This window comes from Aedes aegypti, chromosome 2 (assembly GCF_002204515.2).
Source record: "Aedes aegypti strain LVP_AGWG chromosome 2, AaegL5.0 Primary Assembly, whole genome shotgun sequence".
Taxonomy (NCBI): Eukaryota; Metazoa; Arthropoda; class Insecta; order Diptera; family Culicidae; genus Aedes; species Aedes aegypti.
The window spans coordinates 217,715,848-217,733,802 of NC_035108.1; the positions used below are offsets into that span (position 1 = coordinate 217,715,848).

Below are 17,955 nucleotides of genomic sequence, written 5' to 3' on the forward strand. Positions count from 1 at the left end.
AGAGAGAACTTCTCCGTAGGCGCTGAGAAACTCAGCGATTCGCTCGTTCGATACATCCTCGGATAGGTCGGTTAGCTTTACCTCTACCGTCCCGTCCTCGAGCGTAATCCGAAGCTTGTAGATTTTTCCATCCACCTCCGTTTCGTGCTTGTTATCGTGGTCTGCAACGATTTTTTGCGCCAGCTCCAGGTCGACGACCTTCACGAAGGCGCATCCAAGTGCCCTACTTGGCTGTAGACGAACCACTTGTTCGTACTGTAGGCCCAATGTGGAACCGACGAAATCATGAAGCTCTTCGAATGTTGGCTTCTTTGGCACGTTCGCGTAATCGATACGAAACGTGTTTTCGCGTCGAACGCTCATCGCGGCAGCACAACTCGCGACGAAAACGAAGCGCGAAACGAGATTTTGGATACAATCCGAAAGAAAAAAAATAAACAATAGCTTGCGTGTGGCTTCCAGCAGAGAACACGACTGCTCAGCATGGAAGTTGAGCGCGAACTGACCGATCAGGAAGCAGGCTTGCTACCACTGAGCCAGCTTTCACTGCTTATCAGTGGTGTGCAAAAACTGAAATTAAAGGAGCTCGAACCTGCCAGTCAAATGATTTCATAGAAGTTCGGTGAAAATAATGCTGTTCAGTTAAATCCAAACAGTTAGTTAGTATTTCACGGGATTACAGTAAATGTGTTTGTTTCACAGTTCTTTTTTTCGGTAAAATAGTAGATCTCACGGATTCTATTGGTAAAAAGTTGATTTCACAGGAAAATTTGTAAATTTGCTGTTAACAGTTCAAATTCGGTGATTTGTTTCAAAGGATACTGCAATTAATTCTAAGTATGTAAAATTTCCAAATACACTAATGACGTACAAACGTCAGTCATGCTACGTAAAAAACCGAGTTATTAAAAAAAACGACGTAAACAATTCCTCATGTTTTTCCATTGATCATACGAATTATACTGTAGAAAATTTTTTGTATGAAAAAAAAAACTGTCTCAAAATGAGCAATGTAATCAATTCACTGCCCTTAGAATATATGAGTTGAAAATTTTTTCAGCTTAACCTTTCGGTCGTAGTGCAAATTTTTGTAACGCGAGTAGTTTGTACAACACCCTTGGTTTTGCGAATATCCCAGGAGTCTGACCACTTAAAAAAATGACGTCTTCGGCAAAATTGTTCAGTAGCTTAAGGGATATCATTATTATATCCAAAAAAATTGGGATTTTGCCACTAGGCGGCGCTAGTGAGCATGAAACTTTTGTTTCTTAGATCTCATGATCCTGATCACTTAGAAAGATGGCGTCTTCGGCAAAGTTGTTCGGTAACTCAAAGGCACTCATTGTTTGAGCTAGTTGATTCAAAATTTTGCCACTAGGCGACGCTAGTGAGCATAAAACATTTGTTTCGCAAATATCTCAGGAGCCTGATCACTTAGAAAGATGGCGTCTTCGGCAAAGTTGTTCAGTAACTTAAATTCTTTCTTTGTTTAATCCTTAAAGTTCGAGATTTTGTAAAATAATGATAGTTTCTGAGCTTCTGAACAACTTTGCTGAAGGTGCCTGTCTTAAGAGGCAAGATCCTACAGTATCCACAAAACAAAAATGTTATGCTCATTATCACCCTCTGGTGGCAAAGTATCCAATTTCTTGCCTCAAATAATGATAGCCCTTGAGCTACTGAACTACTTTGGCGAAGACACTAATACTCTAAGTGGTCCGGCTCCTGAGATATCTGCAAACAAAAGTTTCATGCTCACTAGCGCCGCATATTGGCAAAATTTTGAATCAACTGGCTTGAAAAATGATAGTCCTTAACTTACTAAACAACTTTTCCGAAAACGACATCCTTCTAAATGATCATGATCCTGAAATATCTGCAAAACAAAAGTAAAACTTACATGCCCACTAGTGCCACCTAGCGGTCAAATTCCGAATTAAATCAGGTACCATCAGATTAGCGCTTCACCTCCAGAACAACTATACTAAAGACCCCAAATTTCAAACTGTGGTTTCCTCGAACCGTACGTAGTGCGTTCATTATTATGCGACTTCCATGTACATTTGTTGATTTTACCGTACTATAAAGGGCCTTACTGTAAATAAAAACTGTCGAGTGTTGTTCTTAAGATGATTCATGAGGAATACATTTTGGTTTGGTGTCGATAGATATCTTTGTTGCAAAATGATAGCATATAAATCACACCTGTTGTACAAAGTACAACAGCGCGACAGCCCGAAGGTTAAAACTTTCACATGTTTCATCAAATCTCATAGTTTCTGAATATAACTCAATTGATATTCTTCAATTCCTTCTAAAGTGTGTGTGAAAAATTCAACATAATTTTGCTTTTCATATCCCTTCAAAACTTCAGTTGTCGCGCTGTTGTATTCTGTACAACACTGCTGAAAAACCCTCGCTCTTCGTTCACAACAGCAGCGTGGTGGTTCTGACGGTGCTACACCGCGCCACGACTGGAAGGTTAATGCCCACGTGTTTCTACCTACAGATTTGCCTAGATAATTAAACTATAAAATTCTTCAATAATGACGAGTATTAAAGGATCAGTAGGCGAACTCAGGCGTACAAGTTAATCAAAGAAAGGAAAATTTCTTCTTGTATTCACTAGGAAGAAAATTTTCTCTCCCTTAAAAAAAAATACGCATCATTCGCCTATAGGTGTGTAGTATAAACGCCTTGCAGGATAACGATAATAAATTCTGAACTTATCAGCATCATGAAATTATATAACCTAACGTAGATCCTTAAGGCTAAGTAGCCCGTCATTGGTTTTGGCAACAATGGTGACTTTTCAGCTTGCATTTCAAAGTGATAAAACTCAGTCTGGATAGCTTATATTGACTTGAAAAAGTATCACTGTACGCGCTAACTTACATAAAGTATGCTGATACTTTTTCAACTGATTTTCTTTGATTCGAAATCGAAAAATTGCATTGAGTTGAGGACTAAATTTGTCAACTTTTTGAATTAATGATTTTTATCATATGAGCAAAAATATGTGATTGTTACTAAAAATGGCATCGCCAAAAACGATTCCGTTGTCAAATATTTCATAAGTTTATTCAGTTAAGCTATATCAACGAACTACTATTAAGAATGCAGAATATCTTTAGAAAATTGCTACCTTTAGGCGTATTCCGTGGTTCACAGTGTTTTTATTTTTGTAATAACTTAAAAAGTAAATAACTCGTAGGAGTTTGGTCTGCATATTCGGCTTCAGGGGCCATGATTTAAGTAAGAAACGACATTTCCAATATTACCGAACGTTGTTTACTTGGGTGATCAATGTTACCCATTATCAGCTAAAACAAAAAATCTATTAAAACATTATTAAAACATACTTAAATCTTTTAAAAACCAAAATATGGTATAAAGTCACGAGCGGTGGGTGCCAGTATTTGTTTTAAACATATAAAACTTGCGACATTTGCATTTTTTGCACTATCACAAATTTCTTTCAAATATGACGATTCGATAGTTTTGTGATGTCCCCAACAACTTTTCACGATATGTGGAAAATTCAAACCGGTTTTGAATAGCAAGTGTTTTGTAGCTTGTGAATATTTGTTTGGAATATTTTCTTGTTTATCCTGTTATTGTTGATGTTGTTCCAAACAATATTCGTGCCTGATTTTAAAACATATATTGGTTTATAAAATTGCTGAAGACAGAAAATGGCTCAGGTTAATATTTATGCTGAAAATAAATCAAAAACGTGAGTGTCCAAAGTAGCCCCCGGAATCAAAAGTAGCCCCGTCTGAGGGTAACTAAATCTTGTAATCTATTTTTCTAGTCTAATTTCAAGATTTGTATTTACTGTTTAATGAATTCACTACCAGAACGTAAATCTTGTATAAGCTATAAAATATAATGACTTTAAAATACATACAATAAATTTTCTTAACTACTCATTATTCTTATTAGCTTTATTAGGGAATTTTTCTGACGTTATGTTTTGCTGTTCGCCATAAAAAAGTAAAACAGGTGGTGGAGAAAAATGACATATATAATGTTTGAAATAAATTTTCATTAAACGATGCAAAATTCTTGTTCTTCAACTCAAGCCGTGGAGCTTGTGCTCATTCCATTGGAAGTCTCTGTTTTAGCATCTGAAGAAGTTTGAGTGCCAATGGCGGTAACTCGTTTCTTTAAAAATAAAATCCTGAGAAACCAAGAGACGATTGCAAACCCACCTAAAAATGTATTTTACCAAACGTTCTTCACTGCATGCCATTCAAGTACACGAATCTACTGAACCAGCTGATTTCTCAGAGACGAGAGTCTTAAACGCGTTCGACGACGTAACACTCAGCTTCGTTGTAAAAGCGCTAAGCTGTAAGTCAGCTCGCGGATTTAGTGTTTCATGTGGTTTAGTTTCATCGTAAACATCATCGTGTAAAGACGTTATACCTGAGAATCAAGTACGTACATCTACGGAGATCTTTACCCCTTCTCCAGCCTCGACTGCTCGTGTTCATTATTGATCTTTCAACCTAGCGCGAAGAACTCTTTTGTGGCTGTGGTTCTGCTCCAGACGGTTTCAAGCGGTCCAAGACGCAGGTGGTTCAAAACGCGCACGTTTCTCTCGGTAAAGCACCTTGAAGGTTTTCTTCATCAGTTCGAAGGCAGCAGCAGCAGAAAGGAAGGGAAAAACTGCGCGCCCGTCGTCTGTACAACTAGTTTGGCAATTGAAATTGCTTATTGCAGTTACTACAGTAAGTGGCTTCTTAAGATGGTGTGTAGTTTTGTGCTAAGAAGTTGTGCCTAATCAAATAGATGTGAACCGAGTGAAACGACGTTAGTGGTGTGTACGAAGTTCAACCCACTCACTGCAGGTGTCTGACTGGCAAACTAATCGTAATAAGTGAAAATTATCTAATATCACAGAGCTAGCAGTCGTCAGAAAAAGTGACTTTCCCGCGAAGTGACTGAAGACTCGAAGCATTAGAGAAGCGTGCATCATACTTAGCCTATCGTGAATTGAAACTAATTAGCGGGTTTCGTTTTATTTTTGTGGTTTCAGGGAAGCGAACAGTTGGCTAAATAACCCGAACAAAAAAAGGTGAGTACAATGAACTGTTGATTTAATTATAAAGCATTTAAGGAAATCTTTCTATCGCTGCAAACAAGTTTAAAAGAAAGATATTGTAAGTGCTAAATATAAGTTACTTCACTGAAATTGAGAGCACAATCGTCAAACAACTATTTTCCTTATGATGAAGATAAATCTATGTCACACCTACAAGAGTATAAATCTTGAGAACCAGACTTTCGTTTACTATGAAAATATGGTCAATTGTTCACTTACTGGTGGGAAATAATTGATCAAATTAACATTATGCCTTTTTGGTTCTCCACATTGGTGCTCTTGAAATTTTGATGTTTGAGTTCGAATCATCTTCATTTTCTTGTAAACATGAAATATTTTAAGTCTCAACTTATTCTGGATACTCGTTAGGTTTTGCATTATATTTAGTGATCTAATCAGCATTAATTTATACATTCCACTTCATCGGCGTAATATTTTCTTAGGCCTCAGTTGTCTCTGCTTAAACTGGCTAAACAAATTACATATATGAGGTAAATGGAAACCGAATTTAGTACTATATCATTTAATATCACTACAGTTTGTATTCAGTGTCGTGTTCTGCAGCGGTTGGATATAGTGCTTGATTTTTAACAGTACTCTGATTTTGTACAAACTTTGTGATTGGAATCATTATTTAAAAATATTAGACTCATATTTTATAATTTGGCGTAAAGGTGTCCTTGTTTCGGTTAGGGTGGTCCAACAACTGCTCATTCCACTTCGGGAGAAATTCGTATATCAGTTTCTAAACGGAAAAACTTCCGGTTTATTACAATCTCTTCTCTATTGATTAGAGAATATTCAAATCAACTATGGAAAAAATATCGGCTACACTTATGGTCAAAAATGTAATTAGAACCGTATTTCAACTTATTTGGTCGATTTTTTTTAACCAATCTCAAGCACCCCCAGAGTTGAAGGACACCACCTCAATTTGCACAGATTTTCTTCGAGTGGCCTAAATGAACAAAGTTGGGAGTGTAACTTGAGATTTCTACGACTTTTTGTTTTTAATTTTTAATTTTTATAACGGGCCATCTCAATGCAGCAATGACGGTGAGGTTGAGCTAAATATGGAATAGATTGAGGTAAAGATTTGTTCAATTTGAGGATATGTGTCATTTTTTTTCAGTTAATTTAGTTGTGTCTAAACTTTTCAGTTAAATAATTTAAAGATTTTCCTAATGTTCTAAAAGTTCTCTTAAACAATAGGGGAAGGGGTGGTAGAATGAAAACCTTAAGGATATCATCTTGATTCTGATAGAAAAACGAGGAATTTGTACAGTTATATCGCACAACATCAAGAATAGGGATGTTTTCTATAGCAGCGACACGAATTCATACTGAAAATGTTAAAATTTTACATATGTTTATCACAAGCAAAAACTCAGCAAAAGCAAATTTTCATTTTACCTGTACTTTGTGGATAAAATGAACAGCTGTTGGTGGTAAAATGAACATCATGCAAAAAACGTGAGCAAAACAAATATATTTGAAAATTTTCATTGCATTCCCGAATTTATATCCATTCATGATTGTAACCCATTCAAAAAGAAATCTAAGGGTATCAGATTTGACATCATATCATACCAATATTCAAGTCACTAAAAAACTTCAAGACTTCCGAGCCAAATGTTACGTCAGTTCTAATTTTCAAACGTGCAAACAAAAAAAACAAGCAAATTGTTCACAATATTTTTTTGTTGGGCAGAATCTTTAATGAAAGGGGAAAAGCACTAATTTACGGCCTACAAGAATTCTGTGCCAATTTTTGGATTTTCCTACAAAGTAGGGCGAAATCGTATGGATGCGTCGAAAATTAATACTCTTCACCTACTGTTCGAAAAAATGAGAACAGTTATTTTTTTGACAATGGGTCAGAAGGGCGAGAATGGGTGAAAACATAATTTGAAATATCTGAGCAAATATTTGAGATATCGAAGGCAATCATTAAAAAATTAGATCTCTAGAACCAGTCTTCCCAAATGAACATCGAACACGTTGGATCATTCGGTTTTGTTCTCTCCTTATACTCTATTTTCATGTTCAAACCGAAACACTTGAACCTGAACCTCAGCTCAAACACGTGTAAAGTGAACATCGGTTTGAACGCCGGTTTGTTTGTACCTCGATTGCAACCGCGGTCAAAATTTTCATACATGCTTCCGAGGTTGAGGAGCATAAAACAAACAGACAAAAAACCGTTGAAATCCACGCTTATCAATTTCCACTTATCGTTTCTTGTTGTAAGATAAAGTTAAATCCTTCGTATTAACCTACAGTTTCCGCTGAATGTTAATCAACATATTGATCTTAGTTGATCTTTTGAAATAAAACATGTATTCAATCCTCATGGGTCTTGCGATTTTTACTTAGAAATTTCATACATAATCGTAGAAATTTATCCACGTGGATTTCAATAGATCTCAGTCTGTTTGCTTTGTGCCATTATTTGCACCAAAGTTTGCACCGATGTTTGAACCAATGTTAGAACCGAAGCACACATGTAGGGTAATATGGTCCAAAATGCCACATTTAAAGGTCATTCGAACACTTAACAGTAAGTTTACAAAATTTGCTAGCTACCACCAGGAAAACATTTCCCAAAATTTGAGTTTTTTTTACGATTTAAAAATCGTGTCGAAAATTTATTTGAAAATGGGGGTGGTTCGAAACGACCAAATGGATGGAGTAGGGGGCGGTCCATTAATTACGTAAGACAATTTTCGGGATTTTTCAACCCCCCCTCCCCCCATGATAAGATTTTTTATTCCCCCCATAACCCCTTACCTAATTAATGGACAGCCCCTAGAATGCCTTTTAGTATGGAGATCGAAGAGTCAGCAACCAGGTTTCTCCATGAGTTTGCTCTATGGCATAGAAACGCTTATTCTTTTTTAATATCATCGAAAAGCTTACGACTTAGGCAAACCAGTGAAACATTGAATTTCACCGAGAAATTGAAGGAAAATCTATAAGTCTAGAACAAGTAGTGAATTTTAAATAAATAATCGAAAAAACTTAAAAATAACGCTTTTTTTAATTTCTCGTTTAAGGGTGTCACAAAACATCAAACTTTTTGAAGGACTAGCACTAATTTATAACTTTATAACAATGCTATTGGGAAGAAGTATTGAACTTGAATAGAGGACGATACATCTGCTTTGCCTCTAATGTGGACAATTCTAGTTTCTTTGGATCAATGTCACCCCCTCCATGTGGCGAGAATGGATCAGTTTTCATACTTGAAAAACAAACAAATTTCAAATATTTTTTCAACATGCATTACCCTGGAACGTGCTCCATGTAAAGAATATTTCAAGTCAAATTGCGAGAGTTAGCCAACAATCAACATAGAAATATGCGTTTTTGACTCATTGTTACCCCCGACGACAGTTAACTTAATTCAAAACCGGTTGAAATATCACTTACACCTCTTTACTTTTGGATCCATCCTGTGGACATTATAATTAGAAACTATCTCTATGCAATCAGTTTCACATCTCATTAAAAATGTTTCCTTCCAAGTGGACAACAAAACTAGAAAAATAAAAACGTCCGTTTCTTCATTTTGTCAGTGACGATGTATGGAAGTTCTTCCTTTTTGTGTTTTGTTGAAAAAAGCAGCTTTTAAGATTTTAACAAATGCTCCATTCTCACTAGAGCATTAGATATCTTAATTTGTACTTTAGCACATTACAAAGATACAAATGTTTTCAGAATATGGGGATGGGGAAGAAATGTTAGTGTATAGTGATTGTTGCGTTTAGAGACCGAGAATACCTCTTCATATCCACAATCACCACGGGAAGTGTGTTGTTTAGTGAGGAAGGAAAAACGTCTGAGAGCTACCTTTGGTTGGTGATGTGATTCATGGATAAGGGGAAAAAATACAACTCTTACTTAAAACTAGTTTTGTATTTTTATGGTACGGAGAAAATATAATGGTAGAAGATTAATTTATTTTTTCTTTATTAACGTGAATTTTAACACATATGGCTAGTTCTTCACTCGAAGATTTAAAAAAAAGTATAAATGTCAAACTATTCAAAGAATGTTTTAGTAATGACGAAAAATGAAGATAGGTGTATACTAAAGCTATATGAAACAGGAATAAGCGTTTATTTCGACGTTTTTAGTGACGAAAGATCCATAATTTGTTTGCAAATTTCATAAACGTATAAACGTAACGTTGCCGGGATAAAAATGTGTTATCATAAGAATGGAGCGAGCTCTTCAGTTGGCAATCAATCCTCGACTGAACAGAAATATCTTTTCGCAGTGCGAACCGAACACGATTGGTACTGCTATTGGACTAACCCTCTACAGCCTACTTCTAGTAGGCAATCCAACTTCTCTTTTAGATAACTAATCTCATTGCTATTATCAATATTTAAGCATTTTCTGTTTCCACACTGCCCATTTGGAAACCGTTCGGCATTCTTAGAAATAAAATGTCTGAACAAACTTTGGATGAGTTCTTGAAAGCATTTATTGAGGAAATCTAGAAAGATAATCCATGAGCATGAATGTTTCACGTTTTTGTTTCTTAATCTTGGGTTTCTTTGAATCATGCTTAAAAGAATTCTAAATAAAGCTCAATAGAATTTTGTAAGAGTTTTAAAGTAAATTCGAGGAGCAGTTCTTATAGTGTGATTTGTGTGATCAGTGGATTGGAGTAGTTATAGGTGTTAATTTCGAACGAATTCTAGAACTTAGCTTGGAGTTTTTCTCAGAGAGATATATCTGGAAGTACTCTTGGATGTATTTTTTAAATAATTTTCGAATAAATTTCTCAGGCAAACGATTTCGGCAGAATAATTGGTGGAAGTAATGGAGCAAAGTTCCAGAAAAAATATCAGGTGTAACGTATGAAACAAATTTTGAGGATGTCTCAAAGAAAAAAAATAGATGAAATTCGGAAAAAGTACTTGAAAAAATCTTGGCATAAAGTTGTTTAAACTGTTGCATGGATTCGTAACTCGGCCTACAAATTGTTCAATTCATCATAGAAACAGATTTAGAGGAAGTTTATAAACCACGTGTTCTTATTAGATGATGTTTTGATCACAGTCTTTGTTCACAATTCAATAGCTTTGTGTGAACAAAGGTCTACCAGAGAGGTGGGGAGAATTTCTGATTTCCCCAAATCATTGAAAACATCGTTTGCTCATAGCCCTTATCGTATGTTTGTAATGTTGGTAGATAAATCAATTGACATAATACTGTTCAACCTCTTATGATTTAACAGCATTAATAAGTCACAAGTCACACCCTTTGAGAAAGTTGATCTAGATTATGGAGATCTAATCCAACGCAAATTCACTCGAGTGCGATAGTGAGCTGTTGTCTAACCGAGTGAATGAACGACATTAAAAAAGTTTTTTTTAGCACCACAAGTAGCAGCAGCTGCCAAAGTGAACCAACTCGAAAGCCATGGCACATGAAAGGGACCATTAACCTGAGCTTGACGAAACACAACTTTGCTGTAAGTTGCCGCCACAGTCATTACAAATACCAGTTTCAGATTTAGCACGAGAACTAACTGAGGTAATCATTCTTTGGAAAACCTGTATATTAGTGTAAACCAGTGGTTCCTAACCTGTTTGAAGTTGTGTCTCCTTTGCAAAAACCCGCGGAGCCCTTAAAATTATGAATTATTATTAAAATATAGCTTTATTTTTACTTTGTTGAGTTAACCACAACAACCTCTTAAAATGTAAGTTCTTAAGGTAATGGATACAATTGATTTGTCCGATTTATTAGAACCAGATTCAGCTACAAAAAAGGATCAAATTGAATAACCTACATTTATTTAAGTAGCATCAGGCATTCAAAAACAATCAGTCAAGGAATCTCTTAATGAAGTTAAAATCTGCCATGAAGGTCATCCTTGCCTGGCACATTCAATTGTCACGTCTGGAAATTTTTAAAAGTTTCAAAGATTTTTTCTTCGGTTTTCAGAAATCTACCAATATTTTATTGCCAAATCTACTTAAATATTATTTCAAATAATTTGGAATCGATTAGGTATTAATCAGTGAGTTGATGGAATAATTGTTAATTAAAGTAGATATTGTTAGAAACCCAGCAAGAAAGTTGATAATGAACTTTATACCTCATCTTGAATCGTGTGATAAATTCTTCAAAAAACACGACAGGAACTGTCTGAATACCTTGACAGATATTCGTCAAGAATCTTGTCAGACTGTCGTAGTCTTGACAAATATCGAAATTCCCATAAGACATCAACTCAGGAATCTTATAAACTTTGAGTGGAATAAGTCGAACTTGAAGATTTTTGAATTTCTCAAATGTCGTAGATTTTTCGCGAAGGAACTTCCTAAGATTTATTCATAGATTTTGCCTGAGGATCTTGCACAGATTTAAATAAATAAATAAGATAAAAATTCCCTATATGGTTCATGAATAGAATTTTGAGTATAGACAACAGGTAAAATTTGCATGAAAGATTGCGAGAAAATATACCTGGAAACGAACTTATAATTAAGAAGGGTAGAATACTGAAAACATCACCTATTTTAAATGAATGCGTAGCCCTCCTGAGAAGTCGTCAGGACCCCCTTGGAATCTGCGGACCACCGGTTGGGAAACTCTGGTCTAAACACGGCAATACTTTTCGTCACCATCAGAACTCACGTGAATCACAGCTCAGTGCAGTGATCGGTTGAGAGATGACCACTGACTCTGTTGTCTCTCTTCCATATCCGTCCATATGTTTGATCACACGTAATCATCCATTCAAACATCAAAGGCAAAAACCAACAGACAAACAGGTTCTGCCATTTAACAGCTCACGCGACAATGCAGCGACTTTGATCTTGGTGTTGACCAACTTCCGAAGGTTAGTAGATTTTGGTTTTATTGGATTCTACATCTCTTCACTATTGGGTCTCGTTGAGGGCCTTGAACAAGGCATCGGACTTAATTTATTCACGATTTGAGGCGGTTCCTGAAGTTTTGTGGCAGTGGGTTTATTTTGCGTCGAAGAAGTTCAATGTCCATTATCAATAGGAAGCGACTATTTTGTTGAATGCTAAAATTTGTGAATGCCAAAATTTGTGATTTAAATTGGTCGGTTCATCAGATCTGAGATATGACTTTGTTAACATTGAAAATATTGTAGGAGCTATGAAAGGATGATATTGCTGTTATGGTAAAGAAGTCTGAGATGATGTTATAAAATCTGCCCTTGAGGAATTTTACTGAGGGTTGTAGCTTGATTTATATTTTTATGGTTTTCAATAGCGAGAGACGAGTAGTGGCTAAACGTTTTATAAAGTGAACACCTTCTGCATGTTATATGCTTTTAATTTATATATGAAACAACTTAATCTTTTATAGTGTTACTGATTTGGTCTCCCAGCTATAATAAAAGTAAAGTAGAAAAAAAATGATTTTTTTTTTTCAAAACACATTGGAAAACCTTCAAAATAGGCATCGCTGTTATATTAAATTATATGTTACTTTGAGCAAACCGATTGAACCTTGTGGAGAAAAATGTTAACAGAAAATAGACTTATCTGACTTGCAGTCTTATAAAGGGCTCACGAGTTTGTTTTTTTGGTTCCAACGTTCCGATCCCATTTTGAATCTTCTTCAGAATTAAGAATTATTCGTGACTGTTCAAAAATATTATCCAAATAGTAAAAGGTTCCAATATACTATTTGCAATTCTTCAATATTTAAAATGTAGTATTAAGTTAAATTGTATCATTTGGATTGTATGTTTTTCTGTTGATACTAAAAGATGAGGAGGTTTTGCGCCCATTTGAGATAGAGCTGTGGTGCTCAACTCAAACGGGCTTTTCCCTGCTCCAAATAAAGAATAAAGAATAAAGAATAAATTGAAGTAGAATAACACATTGGAAAATTTCTGTTTTACTTTGCCACAGCCGTTTCAACTCGTCCAGGTGCATCATTAATAAATAAGATAATATGTATTGCCGAGAAAATAGTAACCTTCAATACTTATTCCAAAGATTTCAATAAGAAATATGTAAGTTTTACAGATTTTGGTTTAGGATTTTTTTCCGAGAATTTTGAACGAAATCACACAAAGTATTTTATCTGTGATTTTTCCTGATGTTGTTGAGTTATTTTTTGTTGAAACTTCCTCACGAATTTTCAAAGAATCAGTTCTGATATTTGTTTCGCATTTTCCCATAAACTCCTCTTAATTCTAAATTTTTCAATAGTTTATACATTATATCGGTCAACTAATTATTAGGAAATCTTCAACGGTTTAGTAGGTACTGAATTTTTGTCGAGAACTGAATTTCTCTAAAAGTTCTTTAAGGGCCAAGATAGCCGTAGCTTTAAACACGCAGCTTTTCAGCAAGACCAAGTTGGGGATGGTGGGTTGTCGAATCCCACCGGTCGAGGATATTTTCAGATTCTACCCCATTACCCCGAATACAATTACCCCGAAATTTAAATCCCCGAATGATCCATAACCCCTAATGCCATTACCCCGAATTCCAATATCTTGGGGAAATGTTATCATTGTCAAAATGCTTATTGTAAATTCGGCGAAATAGCATTCGAGGTAATGGCATTTGGAGTGATGTCATTCGGAGAAATGGAATTTAAGGTAATGGGGTAGAATCTTCCGCAGCAGTTTCATTCGAAAATCTTTAAACATGTTTTTGAAAAAAATTGTCGGTGTTTTTTTTTTCATCTACTAGACATTTCTCCAAAATAATGTTGAGATTTTAATTTAAACTCCAACAGATTTATAACATTCTAGCAGTTATAAATTTGCTTGAGGTAATTCAAAAATGACATCCATCATTAGGGGGACTGAGGGGATCTACAAAACTTTGAGACTGCGTGTATAAAGTATTGGAAGAGCGTAACAGAGGGGAGAGGGCGTTCCAAAAATCCCTAAAAACGATGGATGTCATATTTGGAATTTTCCTTGGTAGTCACCAAATAACGAATGCCATCACATAATTGCTTCTATTGACGATTGAACCAGCTCTCTCCATGGTTCTACAATAGCTCTGCTGGTAAACGCGTATTGCCTTAATTTTTTTTCAAAAAGGCTTTTAATCATTCATATTTTTAGTCGGCTAAGAGCTCCCAAACGAAGATTCGACCATACGAACAAATTTTGTATGTTTGTCATGATCAGGGACTGAATTCGGAGAAAATTGAAAATATCTCTTACTTATCGCTCTCTGTAACAATCATTACCCGCAGCACTTGTTTATAATCTAGTGCTATAGCTATGATTAAATGATAGTGGGGGGGGGGGGCGGCTTACGCTGAATGATAAAACCCATATAAACAAGCTCCAAACCTGGGGACACTATTGCTATCGGATGCTTGGGGATTACTTATCATTCTAGTGAAATGAAACACCTACTCCCAACGGTAAATGAACGAGTACAACAGGTTTTATCATCCCCTTCTGTTTGGGGCTCTCATTCACAGCTGTTATTTATCAAGCTTGTTACGACTTGCGAAAAATTGCCGGTCATGGACAGATGGGATGGTTTTCTTTGCTTGCTTTGATCATGTTTAAAATTAAATTTTCCGACATTTCCTCGAATGATTTTTCCCAAACGATTTCTTTTCCCGAAAACCATTTCTCTGAATGTACTTTCCGAAAGCGTTTCCTAAAGACATTTTTCCAGATTTGGTTTTATTATCGATAAGGTACCTCGGGGCAAGTGAGAATCCGGGGTAAGTGGGACATTCCGTCATAGCTCGCTTAGGAATTTTTTTCAAGGGGGTATTCTTCTAGAAAGTTTAAGATACAATAATAAGGGAAGTACACGGTTCACGTTCTGCATTGGCTCGCAAAAAATCGAATTACCATCGGTAAGCTACAACTAAGTATTGTTACAAGCTGCTTAGCTTAGCTTAGCTTAGACTGACTACACATATCAATGGTTGCTATTCCGTGATTGACCGAAGTCAGTGAAAATGCACAAAGAATCAACTAGAAGATCGGCTGGGATTGGCCATAATCTTCTTCAGTGTGCATAATTCAGTGCCTCTATTTATACATGGTCAATAACGGCGCCGGCCACGTCCTTGCAGTCAGGTGGGATTGGGGTGAGGAATGTTAGTGTGTAACCTTTGCTATTTGGAGACCGTGTTTGCCTCTGCATCTCCACAAAGGTTACTGGGAGGGATGTTTGTTAATGGGGAGGATCGTTGGGTCACAGGATTCACTTTGATAAGCGATTAGACCATGATAAATAATTATTGGTGAGATATAAACATGCTTATATGTAAATATGATATTTTCATTTGATATGAACAATATCTATATAGAGAAAAATTATGCCGACACTTGACGTGACGAACCTTTCAAAGTTTGTTGAATAAAGTGAACCTTTCGCAAGTCTACACTCGTAGTGTCGAACCATTCAAAGTATTTTTTATTACAAAAATGAAGGTAAAAAGAAAAAGATGTTTGAAAAAAAATAGACATAATTGATTTATAAATCAGAGTTTATGTCGACACTCACAGTGACGAACCTTTCATAGTTTGTTGGAAAATCATATTTACGTCTCACCGTTGTAACGATTAAAGGTGCAGTCAAACATATTTTATAGATTAGAATAGTAGCATGAAACGAGCTAACCAATTGATCCGTCATCCTTGAGCAGCAACAATCCACTTTCAGCCTCACTCGTTTGCTCGACTATATAAAAGCACTCAGAGAAAATTGGCGCGTGACCCGAGAGGGAAAACAACTGACGACTGCTCGGGCTTTCTTGACGCACTGCCCAGGAGCAAGCGTCAACGTCGAAAGATCAAAAAGAACTAATCGAACGCAGAACTTTTTCACTTTCATTCGGCCGACGCGCGACATGTTTGATCCTGCCCTCATCGCCGGCCCCCGCAGGAGCAAGCGTCAAGGTCGAAGGATCAAACACAACTAAAGGATCACGCCACTTTTTCACTTTCATTCGGCCGACGCGCGACATGTTTGATCCTGCCCTCATCGCCGGCCCCCGCAGGAGCAAGCGTCAAGGTCGAAGGATCAAACACAACTAAAGGATCACGCCACTTTTTCACTTTCATTCGGCCGACGCGTGACATGTTTGATCCTGCCCTCATCGCCGGCCCCCGCAGGAGCAAGCGTCAAGGTCGAAGGATCAAACACAACTACTAAGTATTGTTACAAGCTGCTTACGATAAACAGGTATTTTGTTTTCATATCATAAAAAAAATTCTATAGTCTAACTTTTCCTAAAATATCTTTATATCTGGGGTAAATGGGACCTGTCGAAACAAGCACCAGAATCAAAACTTTTCTTGCACGTTTCAAACATTTTCCTAGAGAGTAGCTCTACAACATGCAAACGAATAATTTTTATCAAAATAAATAATTCTATATTACGTAATTGTTGAATAGGGAGAAAAAATGACTAATTTTTCTAAATATTTTTTTTCTAATTTTATTTTTGAATTATGAATCTAAAATTGAACGAAGATAAACAGGAATCATAGGCATGACCCATAAAATTAAAAGGACATCGTGATTACCGTCGTGCGGGGTGACATTGGTCCATAAGGGTGACTTTGGGCCAATATTTTTACATCAAGCTAATGCCAGAATAATGAAAACAATGTGTCAAACTTCAAGAATACGTTACAAATAGCCAATAGATGGTCATAGATTAGTATTTTGGCATACCTACTAGCCATGAAAAGCATCGAAAGAGGCGGTCAAAGTCACCCCCTAGGCCCAATGTCACCCCGCACGGCGATACTTAAGAATTACATAAGAATTTCAAGAAAATTAATGAGCATTTTAGTTTGCTTGGGACGCATTTTGAAGTACATTGTGTCGAGGCTATAATTCGAATACTACCTCCGCGTTAGTAGTTTGTGTTTCGTAAAACATAAGCAGATATTTTAGTATTTTTTCTGTAACAATAACTGAAAGTAAATGTCACTTGCTTTCAAATTCATGAATATCGCTTCTTCATAGCATAGGTTTTTCTTCCATATTTTACTGGACTAATCATCGACATCAAAATAATTGTTTTTCTTTTAAGACGTCGACACGTTAAAGCCCAGTGGCACAGTCGAAATGCTTTCCTGACGAAAAGTTTTCCGGACTGACGTGGGAATCGAACCCACACTCCTTGAAAGGATGCGCCTAAATACTTGGTAACACTAACCGCACGGCCACGAAGCCCATAATTTGAAAGATAAAAGCCTTCTTTCAACTGTAGTCAGCTCTTTAACCGTCGAATGCCCAACCCCGCCATTAGACAGGGTACCCCTGGGAATGTTGTGTATTTTTTCTTAGATCGGAAATCAAAATGATTTTATTTTTTGCTTAAACTTTCAGCCATAACTAGCGCATCAGGAAAGTTTTAAACAACTTTTAAAACATTTGAAAAATATCTGAAAAATATTTGAGAAATATTTGAAAATGAATTTTGAAAAACATGTATTATTTTATAACCTATAAATGCCTTGGTCTAATTTAACGTGTAATGCAAAAAGTTGTACACTTTATATTTTTCTACAATCAACCAATCACAAAAGAAGGAATGGTTAAATTGAAATAATTACAAATCGATTTTTCCGTTAGTGACACTGAAAATAAATTATGTGCCAGCCGAAAATAAGAAATTTTATATTTCCTAGAGAACTCTAAAATCTCAAGTTTTTATTATCAAAACCCATTATTCATAAATTTGAGAATAAAATAAATAATTGTCCAAAACGTGTTAAGATCGCTTGTATATACCAAAAAAAATGATACTTAGATAGAAAATAAAAATTTGGGTATTAGAGGGTTAAAATTTTGTTGTGTCAATATTTATTTTGATTGCAGCTGCTTATT

At 35.9% G+C, this 17,955-nt stretch overlaps 1 protein-coding gene across 2 annotated transcripts in view; it reads left to right on the plus strand.

The window, feature by feature from the left end:
• Positions 1–4,342: 4,342 nt before the first annotated feature.
• LOC5578326 (fatty acyl-CoA reductase wat) overlaps positions 4,343–17,955 on the plus strand; it is a 66,268-nt gene continuing 52,655 nt past the window's right edge. Inside the window, exons 1-3 of one of the 2 annotated variants that reach the window (XM_021844000.1) lie at positions 4,343–4,442; positions 4,519–4,736; positions 5,045–5,083. The gene's annotated coding sequence lies outside the window, so the exon portion shown is untranslated. Of the gene's footprint in view, positions 4,737–5,044; positions 5,084–17,955 lie in introns of both variants that reach the window. The other variant, XM_001663784.2, reaches the window with a different exon arrangement.